At 49.6% G+C, this 16,431-nt stretch overlaps 1 protein-coding gene across 4 annotated transcripts in view; it reads right to left on the bottom strand.

Moving 5' to 3' along the window:
• TENM4 (teneurin transmembrane protein 4) overlaps nt 1-16,431 on the bottom strand; it is a 913,628-nt gene that overhangs the window by 682,555 nt on the left and 214,642 nt on the right. For all 4 annotated transcript variants that reach the window (XM_075546361.1, XM_075546358.1, XM_075546360.1 and 1 more), the window contains exon 2: nt 3,991-4,046. The gene's annotated coding sequence lies outside the window, so the exon portion shown is untranslated. The remainder of the gene's footprint in view (nt 1-3,990; nt 4,047-16,431) is intronic.

Raw genomic sequence — 16,431 nt, forward strand, 5'->3', positions numbered from 1 at the left:
GGAGAACAAAGTCACAGCCTTTGTGCAAGCTGACTTGGCTCAAACCCCAGCTTTCAGCACTAGACCCTCATGTCCCCTTGGGGACGTATAAGTGTGTCATTTGGGTCATGTCAATGAACTTCTTTGAAACTTAGTAACTCCTCTGAAAAGTAGATATGAAAATCAGGGAGGCAAGCATACACAAGATCTTGCCACAGTGCGTTCCACGTCGCCGCGTCAAACCCACTGCCAATGAGTCCATTCTGACCACGGCAACATTTTATAGAGTTTCTAAGGCTGTAAATCTATGTAGAAGCAGATTTTCTCTCTCGGAATGGCTGATGGGGTTGAACCACTGACCGTGCAGGTAGCGCTCCCATCTCACCCATCAGGGCTCCTTATGCTCAATTAGTACCTACACATAGTAGGTACTATATGGGCCTGCTCAGAGGGGTGGAGTAGCCTTTAGAGCTCTGTGGAAGCTACAGGGTCAGTCTGGCCTTCGCTCCACCAAGGATTGAGCTGCCTGGTTTCTGATCTACTTAGGAGTCAGATTTGAGGCAGCGATAGAGCCACGGGGATCAGCAGGACTCATTGCAAGGTGTTCTAAATAGGGGTGCTCTAAATCAGCAACCAGGTGCAGATGTAGAGGAGTACGGGCGGAAGAAGGGTCATGCTCCAGGTGCAGTCGGGTGCTCTGTGCTCTCCCCGGAGACCTCAGGCTTGCACTCCTTCCCCCTGGACACATTTATGGTCAGGATGGTTCATACTGGCCCCAGGATGGGCAAGGCCTTCCAAGGGCTGCCAGGAGGCAAGCCACACCGTCTTTCTCTGTGTCCCATTTTCCTTAGCTGACCAACAGGGAGACTAGTCCTAGCCCTCCAGCTAAGGCGGGCCTGCTGGGAGAAGCAAACTGGAAAGATCCACGAGAAATAGGAAGTACTGTCCAAATACGGCAGTGTGGTTCCTAGCATCATTGCTAGGGCTGCCACTACGACCGTGACTATTAGTACTGTCACTACTAGTGTAACCACTAGCTACCAGAAGGAGCGCTGGCGGGCAGTGGGGGCCGCCTTGGGCTGATAACCACAAGGACAATAGTTTGAAACGACCAGCTTCTCTGGAGAAGAAAGATGAGGCTTCCTGCCCCTTTAGAGAGTCACAGCCTCCGGAACCCACAGGCACAGGTCTACCCTGTCTTACTCAAGAGAAGCTGGAATCTACTCGATGCACATGAACTTGAAGGATGATCTCAAAACCTCCCACCCGAAAAGAGGAAGGGATTGAAGCTGGAAGACACAAGGGACCACCAGCCTCCATGCTGACCTCACGTGAGTTTGGTTTGCTTAGAAAAGGGGCTGGCTTTTAGCTGCCACTTGCTCCTTGACCAGGCGACCTTCTCCGAGGAAGCTCAGCAGCAGTTGGCAACAGCCTTCACAGAGCTGTGAGGAGGCGAGTTCAGAGACAGTCCCATCTAGGACGCCAATGCAGGCCTGCTCGAGTCTGCAAGGCCAGGCCATCCTCTCTCGGGAGCCAGTGGCTCTGAATGGTCCACAGACACTGGCTGGGCCCCAGGCCTGTCCCCCTGCCTCTCACAGGGCACTGTGAACATGCACAAGGAAGATGCAGACAGAGCTCCAAGCCCCAGGGCACACTGCCTGAGAGAGGGAGTGTGCAAATCGGAACGCACCAGCCAGCCGCGGAGCAGAGCCTGTGCACAGAGGAGAACAAACTCTTGCAAACTCAGACCTGTTGACAGGAATGGGGTGTCTTGCAGCACTGTCTGAGAAGTTTGTTGCTAGCCTGGCGAGCTTCCTGTCCTGGAGCCCCCTCGCTCTTGCTGGCTCAGGAAAGATAATCACTCTGGGAACGGGCTCTCCTTAGGAGACCTGGCAGCAAGCTTCCCATCTCCAGTGAAGCCTCCCTTTCAACAGAGCTTCAGCTCCTCCCACTCAAGCAAGGAGAAGACTAATCTGTAAAGCGCACACACTGTCTTGTGAGGCGTTGGTGGCTGTAAGTGACCCGCAGGGGAAAGGACCACCCCACAATCCCTGCTGACCGCACCCTCCCTCTTAGCTTCCAGCACCTCCTAAACAAAGACCCCAAAGTCTCCTGCTGGGACAACACAGGACACAGAATGCTCAGATTGCAGCCGCTCCTGGCGCTCTGTCTGTCAGTGCTGACACCAGCCCTGCCTGTGTCCAGATCCCAGCGGGGAGATCAGACAACGGCCAGGGTGGGGTGGCGGCAGGGAGGGCCAAAGGGGGAGAAAGGGCTTTGGTGAGATCAGGACAAATAGATTTTATCTGATCTAAAAGAAGTGGGCAAAGGAGAACTGTGTGACCCAGGCCAGGATGAAAGGATGACTGGCCTCCCCTTGTAATCAAAGAGTTTAATGACCCTTATTAAAAGCCCATTTCTGGGTCCTGTTGAAAAATTACACCCTTAAGTGTTTTCTTTTTCTCCTAAGACATGCCTCCTAGGCATTAAACACACACACACACATATGTACACTCCCCCGAGAGTCACACCCCACAGATACAAATCCATTCCTTAGAAAACCTGCACCCCACAGAGGCACACACATGCTCCCACAAGCCCCATGCACCATGCACTATGCGCACAGGTGCATCTACGTCAAGGATTTACAACGCACACCTTCCAAGGAGCAGCCAAACCAGGCCCAGTCCTGATGCTATTAATTCACCCTTTGAAGCGGCAAACTTTAAGTGAGCTCAGGAGTTTCAGCCTCAAGAAGTTGCCCAGACCAAACAAACAGCACTGCCTCTGATCCAGAGCATCCTCCCCATCTTGCCCAAGGCGAGGCAACTTGTAAAAGCAGAAGCTACCAGGTTTTTCTTTAGAGTTCAGGAACACAGAGCTTTGATAGGAAGCAGCCTCTTTCTTTCCCAGGGTCACCTCGTCAAAGGGGGTTGTGCTGCCTGGCCCGTGGTGGATTCTCTCTGATAGGCTAAATCCCAGCTACCAGGAGGAGACAAGCTGGGCCTGGGGCATAGTTCTCTATGATTGTCTGCTTTCTCAGAGGCACCAGCTGCCTTCATTCTCAGCAGAAAAGGCCTTGGTTTCTGGCACAATCAGGATCCTTGCATCTGCTACCTTGGTCACCCTCCATGATGCGCACTGCTCAGAGGCAGGGGGCAAAAACACCACTAGAAACGTGAACATTCATGGCGAGAGGCATTTGCTCTTATGAGAAACTAAGGCTCTGGACTGAACAGGTCTAGATTCCAGAGACAGCAGTGACGCTCACCTCAGTGCCCGGTTGTGGCCATCGCTCTGAGCAAAACTGGTCCTCAGTACTTTCTCCACTTAGGGACTTGGGGAGCATCTCACAGAAATGCCAGGTCCAGGTGAAATGTTAAACTCAAAGCATGAGTTAGAAATGCTCAGGGTGAAATAATCATCAGGAAACAGAGGCGCTTACTGATTGGGGTATGAGCCTCTCAATAGTAACGTCTATTTTGGGTTGACCTGTTTTTTTAAATGCCCGGTGGGTGCCCAGCACAGAGGTTAGAACTATGTATGCAGGGGAAAACCCATTTGAAGGAACAGATGAGCAAAGACTAAACCTATGTGTCAAGGCCATGGGTGTCCAAGGTCACAAAGCAGGTTCCTATGGGATTTCAAGACACAAATGCTTTGACACTCAAGTCTAGGGCTCTCTGTTCCGAATGCACCGGTTGACTCTACAGAAGAGTTAGCCTCAGCCAGCCACAGAGCGGGCTACGTTTTAAAGTTCCCAGGGAATAAGTCACTGGCGAAGAGGCCTTCACAAACACGCCTATTCAACATTCCAGTTCAACAATGGGAATAACCATAAACCACAAGTGCAAATCACATCCAAATGTCTCAAAGCAACACATTCCACCCCACCCCCCAGACGTCCCCCACCCCCGGCTTGAACTGCACAGCTCAGAAAAGTTGCAAGGCTGGGGCAGTGGGCCCACACGGCTTGTGTCATTTTAGGTCCACTTTTGGCACGTGACTTACCTAGTAGCAGAGTGTCCCAGTGGTTACTAGCCCTCTCTGCTGCTCAGTTTCTCCATCTGTGAAACAAGAAGACAAGCACAATTGATCCCTTGAGATGTCTGGGCCAAAATGCATCATAGGTCTTACATTTAGTCCAGGGTGCCGACTACCCGTAACCTGACTGAAACAGGAAAAGTGCTCTGGGGGTGGAAAAGAACTATTTCACAGCTTATGAATAATAATCAAAAAGTCCGTGTAAACATCTAAAGTTTTTGTTATGATCTAGACATGCATATGCACATATATAATGATATGTAGGTATATATTTACTTTCTATATTAGCTTTTTGTATCCAGGATTGGACACCATTTGCTTGACCTATAGTTAGAGAGGATCACATGGTGTTTTTATTACCTAGTTACATATATATTAAAATAATATAAATATTAAAAATATATAATACATTATATATTAATTCATTAACAATACCAGGACATGCAACAAAGAAAAGCATCGAGGTCTTAACACATTCACACCAGTACTTTTACTCTCTCATTTTTTTCTCTCCTACACGTAGTGGCACCATGGTTCAGGTGTTGTGATGCCAACAGCAGGGTCAGTGGGTCAAACCTACCAGCCACTCAGGGGAGAAAGAGAAGGCTGTCTGTTCCCACACAGATTCCCAGTCTCAGAAACCTTACACAGAGTCACTAGCAGTAGAGGTTGACTTGATAGACGTGGGTGACAGGTAGACTTTAGGCTTTGTCGTCTTGTTTTTGTTAAGGCAGGGGCTATCATGGTGTTGTATTAAAATTACAACCTAAAGTTAACGGCCCAGTGCTCCACCTTGACCATAGTGCTTGTTAAGAATCTGTTGTCGTTCCCATCCCTTTAGACCCTTTCACCAAGCATCATTGATGCCTGGGCTCAGTTGCTTCCCAGTGGCATGAGAGGACCTCAGGAGCCTTAGCCTGCCCGTTGCCTGCTGTACGTTCATTTGCCTCCCTCACCTAGAAGTTAGCTAGGCTGATCTCAGAGACTCACTCGGCTTGAAAAGGCTAGGGCAATGGGAAGGAAACTAATCTGTGTGAGTGCCTACTACGTGACAACTATTGAGCCGATAATAGCTCCGGGTATCATCTCATCATCCTTATCACCACCTGGGAGATTCTGCAGGTGAAAAAACTACAGCGCTAGGAGGCTCCGCAAACACTCAAAGGCAATGGCAGTCTCTTTGGTCCCACATTCGACATCTTTACCAGATCCATGTCTCATCTCTGCTGTCGTGTGCTAGTTCTTCCAAATGCACTCACATCTTTCACATCGATTTACTAGCTGCAGCTTTGGGTGGTGGGCGGGGTGAAGGGCAGCAGAGCAGACCATGGGGTTTCCATCCCCCATCCTCGCCCAGTTGGCTCCATCTCACTCACTGCCGCGCTCTCGCTGGGACACCACGTGTCCCGTTTCCTGTTGCTGTGCCGCCTTCTTCCCTCACCCTCCCGACTCTGCCGTGGGCCAATGCTGCCTTAAAAGACACATATGTTTACGTTTAAAAGGTCATAATGATGACTACCCATGCCAACATATCTATGAAGTCATAGGATTGAGATGTTATTTATATGCCCCCGCTAATACTCATTAAAATAAAACCTTTTGAAATTTAAAATGCTCATCTGTGCACTATCTAAAATTGCCTGATGCCCCTAGCCCTCCTGAAGTGGGTGCTGGACCTGAGCCTGCCATAGTTCACAGCCGAAACACCAAAACAGCGAACACTGAGTAGACATCAAGAAAGCTGCCTGACATCACACCGCTGGGGCCGCAAGGACCTGATTGGAGCCCTGGCTTGTCCTGACACAGTGGGTTACAAGGTTGGGTGCTAACTGCAGGATCAATGGTTTTCTGGCCCCCTAAGGAGCTACAGCCTTGCAAACCCACAGGGAAGCTCAACCATCGGAATGTGTGGCTTTGAGTTGGAATTGACTCGATGGCAGTGAGTTTGGTTTGGCTTCTTGTGGTGCCCTGGGGGCACAGTAGGGAAGCATTCCGCTAACTTAAAAGTCTGTCCTTCAAGCCCACTAGCCACTCAGTGCAGCCAGGAGGAGGCAGCAGTCTGCTCCCATCAAGACTCACAGCCTTGGAAGCCCACGGGGCAGTTCTACTTCCCCCTGGGGAAGGGAGGGTTGCTTCCGCTTAGCTATGGCTCCACAGCAGCTGGAGATCAGGCCCTGCTCAAGGGCCCAAGTGCCAAACCCATGGTTTCTGGCAGCCGGCTGCCGATCAGCTGCTGTTCCCACACCATGGAAGAGCTATCCCTTCAGCTGCCTGCAGCCACGCCATGAAATGGTTAGATTCTCCTGGTGCATAGTGAAGCTCCCTCCCAAAGGGGCACTTTGGTTACGAAGGGGCTGCATTTCTAAAACCAAGTTGAGTTTAGTGCTCGAGACTAGAAAGTGGTAACCAAGGAAACAGAAAGGGTGACAGTCTTCTACCCAGGATTGCTACACACACCACTGCAAACAGGGATCATAAGCTCCCGGCTGGGGGGAGATGGGGGGCATCGTCCAGGAGCTGTGTCCCACAAGCTCACGTTGTTGGAGCGAGTGTCCTTCTAGGAATTGTAGGCTTCCATCCTGTCATCTGGTTTAAAATTAATTGGCATGAATTTTTTATGACTTGCAGAGTGGGCTCGGGCTTTCTTCCTGTCACATTTCTTAGGTCTGAACTGACGATGAGCCTCAGAGCTGTGTAGAAACAACAACAAAGCCAGCCCCAGCCGGCCCGGCCCAATCCAGTGGCCCCTCCTCTATGATGCAGGCTCCAGTCAACCTACAGCCGATTGGACCCCCCTCTCCCGGGCTCGCTCCGCACAGGAACGCTGAGCACAGTGGTTGGTACACTGCACTTCTTGTTTCCACTTCCTGTAAAGATTTTCTCTTTTGGGGGGTACCTACCCAAATCTACAAAATACAACAAGGAACAACAAAATGTCACCTACCACTAGTGTGTAACTGTTGACATTAGAGATATATGTTCTTCTGTATAAATAACCAGAGGCACTGACGCATACACACATTCTGATATTTGACAAAAACCATCTTTATGTACACACATTTTAATCTAAAGGGTGCCAATCCTGCACCCTTAAGATGATCATTGGCATTTTGTAGTTCATGGTAGCTGAAAGGTCTGCAGTTCAAAGCCACCAATAGACTCCATGGGAGAAAGATGAGCCTTTCTATTCCTATAAAGAGTTCATTTTGGACACTCACAGGGGCAGTTCTGTGTTGTCCTACAGGGTCACCATGAGTCAGCATAGACTTGGTGGCAGTGAGTTTGGTGTTTGGTTTCTTGGTGGCACCAAACGCTAACAGGTTTGAAGCCACCCTCAGGCCTCTCTACAGATAGGTCTGGCACCTGGCTTCTGACAGGTCATTATGGAGCAGTTCGTGTCTGCATAGAGGATTGTCAGCGGTGGGAACAGACTCGGAAGTAACTCATCACAACAGCGCCTACTGTTGCAACTGTTGTGTACTGCATCTGCCCAAACGACCTCAGACAGCAGTCTGCTGTTTTCATTAATGAATTTTCAGAACTAGATCGCCACGTCTTTCTCGCTAGTCGCGCTCATTCTGGAGGTGCTCCTGAAATCTAGCCACCCTAAGGGACCTGCTGCCTTTTGACACGCCAATAACACCGCAGCATCAGAACAACACACAACCGACCGCTGCAGGTTGCCAAGTGGCTACCCAATCCACTTCTGGCTAGTTGATGTGGACCCCATGCAATGGAGCAGAACTGCCCCACCGGTCTCTGAGGTTATAAATCTTTACAGGAAAGGGACCTTGTCTTTCTTCTTTCACAGAGCCGCCAGAGGGTCGGAACCATGAACCTTCCACATAACTGCCCAAGGCTTAACCCATAGCACCACCAGGGCTCCTCTACATTCACTCGAGATGTTTAATTTGGTGTAGAGGGTAAAGGATGGACTGCTAAATGCAAGGTCAGCAGTTCAAAACCACCAGCAGCTCCCTGGGAGAAAAATGAGGTTTTCTACTTCCATACAGAGCTACAGTCTCAGAAACCCACAGGGGCAGGTTTACCCTGTCCTCTAGACGGGTCACTAGGAGTCCGAATTGATGGCAGTCAGTTTTGAGTTTTTGGGATGGGCACACATGCTGCATCTGATTTTTGACTATTTTAAATGTTTTAATATATTTATAAATCTTTCTTTAGATGTCTGGCTGTGTACTTGGACTATTACTTTAAAAGGTTTTGACTCTGTATCTCTCCCTATAAAAATACTTTATGACTTTTCGTTTCCATCAGCCGGTGAATGGGCATGAGCTAAGTCTTCCTGCTCTCATCAACATTAGACTCTAACGTGCATGGCGCCCAGTTATTGTAGTCTGCATCTCTTAGAATCAATTGAACATCTTCCTTCAATGTTCCTTTCTTTCAAACTTCTTATTGGGAATTCTTTAAAAAATTTTTCTTTCTTTCAAAATTCTTATTGTGAATCACTTTTCCATTCAACATTTCATGCACGTTTTGCTCCTATCGCTGGTTGCAGATCCCACAAGGGAGCGTCACACCTGTATTTCTTTTGGGAGCTGCTTGTTCACTTTCCCCATTCCTTGTAGCGTGTTAGTCTCTTTCTCATTTACTTTGCCATTGTTCAGCTATGTCGATGACCTTTTTAGCTGTCTTCCCCCGTGCTTGGATACCATCTTCTAGACCAGCGGTTCTCAACCTGTGGGTCATGACCCCTTTGGAGGGGCGAATGACCCTTTGACAGGGGTCATCCGATTCATAATAGTAGCAAAATTATAGTTACAAAGTAGTAACAAAATTAATTTTATGGTTGTGAGGTCAGCACAACATGAGGATCTGTGTTAAAGGTTGTGACATTAGGAAGGTTGAGAACCAGTGTGTTAGATGGTCCCACCAGAGACACGATGGCCTCCACACATCACTAACCATGGCTAGTCAGTCACAGTTCTCTGGGTCCCACCTCGTACGGAGACGTTGATCTGATTCATTTGTCCTTTATCCAGTGCCACAGGTATAGTCCTCACGCCGTCAGACCCAGCTGAGGGTTGCAGCAGCCTTCCAGCTGCTATGCCCACACCGGCTGCGCCAATTCTCTACCCACATAGAACTCAGAGAGAGGTTCTTTTTAATGAAAACCGGGTCTGGCAGCTTCTTAGTCTATTGGAGACAAAACCCACATCCCCAACGCGCCCCTGGAGTTCTAGAGGGCTGCGTCTAGGCTAGGGCGCCTGCACTGCTTGGCCTTGATTAAACACCATCTCCCCTTGGTGTGTCCCATTGGCTTCCTCTGAGGTCCCCAAAGGGGGCATCGTTGTTCCCAACTTAGGGTTCTCAACATGCTCTTTGCTCTCTTTGTCTGGCTCAACTCACCTCACCTATCAGGCTTCTCAGCTTAAATGTTTGCTTTACAGACAGACCCCTTTCCTTAAGCCGCAGGCAAAGTCATTGGGATTTCCCGCTCTAGTACGTCTCACAACCGCAGTGAAGTACTGCTCAGCCCAACTCAACTGCAAGCTGCATGAGGGCAGGAGCTAGGCCTGCCTTATCACTACTGCCAACTCAGAACTGGGCATGCTTCTGTGCCTACTCTAGGCCCTCAGCAAAGACATACGAAATCCATTTACGTCTTAAAATAAAATGGTTCTAACAATGCACACTCAATACCATTCAGCAAGGAAACGAAATATGCTATCGGGTGCAATAAGACGGGAGGAACCTCAAATGCATATTATTAACGGAAAGAAGCCAGACTGAAAGGCTACAACACTGCATGTTACACGATGGGCCACTCTAGAACAGGCACAACGACAGAGCCAGTGAAAAAGTCAACGGTTGCCATGGCTAAAGCGGAAGTGGGGAAACAGCACAAAAGGGGCATTTTTAGGGCAGTGAAAGCTAATGTGCATGGCATGCTAACAGTGTCTAAATGCATAGGACTATACGACAGGGGAGTAGACTGGGAAGGATGGACTTTAGATCAGTAGAATGCATCGAAAATGGCTTGTTCGTAGCAACACACAAGACATGAATGATGTCAGAAACTTGCGTGGGCATGTTGTAACTCTGAACTTGCTGCAAACATAAACTTCCCCCAAATTAAAGTTGGTTAAAAAAAATCAAAACAAACAAATACCGATCGCAACTGCAAAATGATCTATGTCAAAGGCCCGGCAGTGACCTCCAGGAGTCATGGACAGAGGGCTCCTATCTACCATTTTAAAATAAATTTCATTATGCAGCATTACCGACTTGATGGTTTCCTCCGATGGATCAATACCCATACTTGTGAATATTTCCTCTTTCAATTACTGAATGAGAAAAAGGGTGGGGGAGGGGATCACAGGTCACAGAGGCTCAGCTCTTCCACGCTGCTCCATCTCTGCTCTGCTCCCTGGGCCTCCCTTGCTGTTACTCAGCAGTCAAAGCTCTGGATGGAGTGGAACTGTACCCCACTCACTCCTTTCTAAGGGCCTTATTTGGACTCTTCACAAAGGGCTACTTTGGGTATAATCACCAGGTGTACTGACGGTGTCAGTAGACTCACTTTGGTCACCTCTAGTCACACTAAAGACCAGGGCATGAAGTGGAAGGTGATTTGTGGTCAGGCTTTGCCGAGACCTGTAATGGACAGAAACGAGCCCGGACGGCACAGTGGCTACGTGCATGTGTGACTGCTAACTAAACACTAGCAGTGTAGACCCACCTGCCACCCAACAGGAAAATGAGGCGGCACTCTACTTCCGTAAGGAGTACCGCATTGAAAATTCTACCGCACAGCTGTACTCTGTCCTACAACGTCACTTATGAGTCTGAATCAACGGGATGACCCAGGCTTGGGTGTTTTGCTTGCTTGTGTTTCTGGTGAGCTCAGACTCTGACTCGTGCTAAGGAAGGCTCGAGAGAATAAGTGTTTGCTTCGTGTGATGGAGGCGATCGGGACTCAGGTGGAAAGACTAAGATGCTCTAAACAGCCTGGACCCTGCCGATGATTTCAGCCACATCCCGTCACTCTCCTCCTCCTCATCACATCAAGATTCCTTTTCTTTGGTGCCATACCCGCTGCTGAGAGTGTCCTTCCCCAGCTAAAGAGCCAAAGAGAGGGGTTCGGATTCCAGGGGCGGGTGCTCAATAGCCTTTGTTAAATGCTATTAGAAATCATGGGCTCTGGAATCCAAGCACCTGGGTCTGACCCTGGTCTACCACCTTTCAGCTGGGTGAACTTGGACTTCTTACTTAACTTCCCACCCCACTGTGCTTTCCTCTAGAGTAGGGGCAGCACATGCCACTCCCCTCTCCTGGGATTGCCGCGTGGCTTTTGTGCCTCTTACCCCCTTGCAAAGGTAAATGCCGGCAAATATGGTTCTTGCTGGTATTCGGGTGACTCCAGTTAACAATGTTCTAAGTCCTTTACAAACAGAAACACAGCGAATGCTCATAAACAATTCTGTGAGGTAGGGGCTACTATTGTTTCCCTCATTTTATGGAAGAAGACTGAGGCACTAAGAGAGAAATACAACTGTCCAAGGTCACACAGTAAGTGGCCAAGTCAGGATTTGGGCATTGGAAGTCATGGGTGCTAAACCACTCTATGGTACTACTAAGTATTTCATAAACTGCCATAATTTCATTATTAGGGATTACTAATTGATATTGTTATTAATGATGGTTGGTTGACCCACTTAGATGGGAGTCCTGGAGCTGGGTGGTTGGGTTGGGGTTTGGGATAGTAGAGAGACAAGCAAACTCACTGAAGTTCAAGATCAGTCTTCCAGGTCCAAGGGAGAACAAAGGAGCTGACCTGGAAAGGGAGGCACATGCCCAGCGCTGTGTGCCGGGCCAGTCCAGTGAGGTGGGAATGGACAGGGAGATGTCCGTAGTCTGTCTTGGACACACTGTGGGCTGGACAAAGAGCCCCATACCTTCGAGGGCCCATCTGCTTCGAGCACTGCTCTTTCCACTGGGGACCCGCTATTACTAGGACGGGCTCCAGGTCTGTGTGGGCAAGATGCCCACTGACTCCGCAAAGGCCAGAGAAGCTGTGGGCCAATGACTTCCTTCTGGAATGCCCCATGACCCTCCCTGTGCCACAGGTTCTAGGGACCTGGGATTCAGCTGCCTCTTGAGTTCTAAGTATTTCCTCTTCAGACATGGAAGCTGGTTTCAGGAAGTTCTGTGGACCCAGGCTAAGCTGGACGTATTGCGGCCAGATGTCTGAGTAACGAAACATTCTCCCCTGAGGACCACGGTCCATAGTTTCCGGCGTCATCGTTGTTGAGGCTCAGTCGGTTTCTCTCTTCCAGATTTCTGCAGCTGATGGGGCTCCAAAACTGGCTTCTGGGCATTTGAGAGTCAAAGATTTCATCCTTTCTCGCTGCCTCTTGGTTTGCTTTCGTTTGGGTGTGCGCGCTCAGGATGGCGTGCATCCATTGAGGAAGTGAAAATTGGACTTTAGTCACGGAGCCTCAGTGCCAACTCCCTAATAACAGCCAGCCAGGGCTGGAGAGGGTCAAGATGGGATCCAGGCGCATTCACTGGCACCCCCTAAGGCCAGCCTGCCTGCCTCTGGGTATCTCATCTGCCCATGCTGGGGAGTCACTTCACTCTACGCCAGTTACTTTCAGGGCAAGATAGTTTTTGGTACCAAAGGGCAGAGATCATGATGGCTTTGCTATTGATCTAAAAACAGGGGACCCTCTGTCCTGATCTGCACTGTTGCCTCACATTCTTACTTTAGAAAAACCACGCGCGCTTATCTTAACATTTAAAGCCAAGCGAGTCCGTTCTTGTCCAGGGATGAACTCCGTGCGCTCCCCATGCCCAGCGATGGCATCTACCCATCCCTAACTCGGCACACATTTATGCATTTACTGGCTGCTTACTCTGAGTCCGACCTGGCCTCAGAGAGCAACTGGGGACCGTGGAAAGAGCACAGGCCTGGCCCCTGTGCAACCCAGCTCTGATTCTTATGAATCGTGTGGCCCCGTGGACCTTCCTTAACCTCTCTGAGCCTCAGTTTCCTCATCTGCAGAATGGAAATCCATCTCCCAGCCTTCCAGGGCAAGTTAGGTCTTCTAAGTGATTCCAGCTTTTATTATTTCTATGACAGATGAGTGTCAAAAAGCTAGGCTCCCTGCATGACTAGGGTATGAAAGGTGCAGGTGGAGTGTGTGTGCTCCACAGTGGGAGCCAGTGACTCTGAAGCCAACGGGGTCAATTCTACCAGGATGGGAGGGGATAACTTTGAGGCAAGGCTCAGAAGCCCAGTCCTCACAAGGCAAAAGGTATGTATCAGTGAGAAGGACAAAAAGAGCTGTGGCCACTCAGGATGACAAGGCTGAACATGCAAGGCCCCATGAACTTGGTTCTAGAAATGAACTCCTCCATTTATAGGTTTTAAGTGAAGCAATCGCAGGGCTAGATTTGCCCTAACACTGACACTCCGGATTCAGTGAGAATGGCTTGGAAGCGGGAGGGTAGAAGTAGGGAAAGCCCGGGAGCAGAGGTTGATCCAAGCCACAGGGAAGGGTCTCTAACCTTGTTCATGACACTGCTAGTCACTCTGCCTAATCCCTTCTCACAACCTGACTGTAGCAGACTTGTCACTAGAGCCTCAGTGCCTGGCTGCATCCCAGCTGCCCTGAAGAGGCTCCTGGCAGCAGCCAGCTGCAAAGGCATTCACCCATCCTGTCCCTTTATGACTTGGCTGGGGCAGGGCATCCTTCACTGCACTCTGCCCGCCCCCTAGCATCTCAGAGCCCTTGCCTAGAAAAAGCCACATTCATTCAATCCCACTCCACTGAACCAAACGCTCGTGTGTGGACCCTCTGCTCAATTTTGACGGGGGTGAGAGATTATAACAGACAAGGTCATGGGCCCAAGAACTAGCGGTCAAGGAGACACACTTGACTTGAACAGCAAAGTTGAATGCAAGGATGTGTTCAGAGGGGAACCAAGAGACAGCTCGGAGGCGACAAGAGAGATGGAGCTGTGAATCCTCGCTGGAAGCCTGTGAGAAACACCAGAAAAGAAGGGGTGTTTGGCTGGGCCTTGGGGACAAAGAGAAGGCATTTTCTGGGCAGAGGGGGAGGGAAGGAGCATTCCAGGCTGAGAGTGTTGGTGGAGAAATGGGTGCTGTCTGCTGTGACTACAGAGCAGGGAATGGACAGAAGGTGACAGGAGGGACCAAGGTGAGCTGAGGCCATGTTGGGAGAGGTCTGGTGACTTTCTCTACTCCTGCCCTAAGGCCCCAGAGCAAGCTCAGGTGAAGGAGTACCTTTCACTAAGCACCCACTAAGCCCCCGTGGCACTGTGGGCGATTGTCAAGTTGCTCACTACAAGTCAGCTCTTCAAGCCCACCAACCAGCTGCTCCACAGACCAGAGAGGATGCTGTCTTCCCCGGTATGGTTTACAGTCTTGGGGACCCTACGTAAGTCACTGTGGAGTCCGAATTGACTGGACAGCAGTGGGCATGCTTTGTTGGGGTGTGCATCTGATGGAGGCTCCATGCTGCCGTGGTTGAGCTATTGCTATAACTGAAAGACTGGAGGTTCAACCCTCCGAGTAGTGCTCTGAAGAAAGATATGGCCATTTGCTTCTGTTCAGAGAGGACAGCCTCGCAAGGTCTACAGGGCCACTCTACCCTGTCCACTCCTCCAGGGTGTCTACCAGCGAGAATGGACTCAACAGCCATGGGGATGCCCTTAGCAGTGGGCACTGATTACTGAAACAGCAACTCATTGAGCTAACCTTGAATAGTCACCCTGGAAGGTCAATACCCCCACCACCCTCTGTTTTTCAACCATAGAACTCGAGTCTGCATGACTCGACCAAGTTCACAGGCAGGACTACGTGTAAGTTTATGAATCTGAGCCCAGTAACCCTTCCTCTATATAACGTCAACTTCCTAAACAATGATGTGGATGCTTAATATGCTCCAAATAGCCAAGAAAATTTAGTTTTGTCATCTCCACCACTGTCTTCATCGTCACTACCACCACCACCACCTGCATTGTGGACTCCAAATGCTAACGCGTAAGGAACAACACGAGTTACACGTTTCTCTTTATAACCGGATCCTATAAGATTCCCAAGGGTATATGTTTAATTGAAATCAATGGTTACCTTCCCCCTAAAGCCACTCACTGACTACTGACTGTGTGCGTGGTGGCTCCAGCTCATGTCCACGATCGCCTTCACTACCCATTTTATCACCCAGGAGGTGGAGGAAGCGTTAGAGTGCAGAGCAGTTGAGGTAAACCTAGGCGGAGGTGTCCTGGTGCTTGAGTCCACGTGTCAGACTTTAACTCCACACCTCAGCAATGCCAATCTTACCACCTTTCCCTGCCCCACAAAGGTTGCCTTCTACCAATTCCCCATTTCCTTGCCTTATATCTAACCCACCAGTAAGCCTGGTGATGGTGCGTTTTTAAAAATGTATTATTAATTGGGAGTTAATACACATATCATATCATTCCATAGTTCAAGCACTTCAAGCAGAATTGTACAATTGCTACTACCGTCGGTTTCCAAACATTCTTTTTTCTTCCTAGACGCTTTGGCATCGTCTCCCTTTCACCCCCCTGTCACCACTCCTATACCCCCTGCTCTTTATTCTACTTGCTGTGCCTACAGGCTTGTCAACACCGAGTCTCATCTTCTGAAACACCGAAGGACATAGAACATAACTTCAAGAAGGTGACCTCACTGACTTAATACCTCTGAGATACCCCCTATAATAGGAACAAGCAAAACTACAAAATGTTGCAAACCAGATCAGGTCCAGCATCGCATCAGAGGGGAACCAGCTGCCAGAGTGTGAACTGCTCAAGTCAAGATGGATGCCCTTGATCTTCGATGCTCACCTCTCCAATGCTGGCTCTCTAATACCCCCAATCTTTATCAACTGCCCACTTCTCACCAACCGCTCCTCCATTATCCACATGTAAGCCTCAGCTCTTTCTCACCTGAACTTCTATACTGGCCTCCTCCCTGGTCCCCCTGCACCGCTTCTCCTTGCCCCAGCCAGCCTAAGCTTTTGGCGATGTCTGGATGGTGTGCAGGGCTCCCTCTTGCTCTTCAGAGAGGATGTGCTTCCTTCCATGGCTGCAACCTGGTACCTGCTGTGGTCTCTGCTCTCCCTCTCTCCAACCTGTTCCTCCTCCTGGGAGCACCAGCCACTTAGCTGTTCCGTTCTTTCCTGACATACCCAGTCTTTGAGCTACCCCACAGCACTTGGACAAGCATTTCTCTATCCGGGACCCTTCTGAAGTCCCTGCCTGTCGGTCTCTGCTTCCATGTCACTTCCTCCGAGGAGTTTTCCCAGAGCAACACTGATTTGATCAGTGGGGACACACTAGAACAGCTGTGCTTGTGGTTAATAAGATATGGAAATCCTCCCACACTGACTG

The sequence above is a fragment of the Tenrec ecaudatus genome, chromosome 4, assembly GCF_050624435.1.
Source record: "Tenrec ecaudatus isolate mTenEca1 chromosome 4, mTenEca1.hap1, whole genome shotgun sequence".
In the NCBI taxonomy this organism is placed as follows: Eukaryota; Metazoa; Chordata; class Mammalia; order Afrosoricida; family Tenrecidae; genus Tenrec; species Tenrec ecaudatus.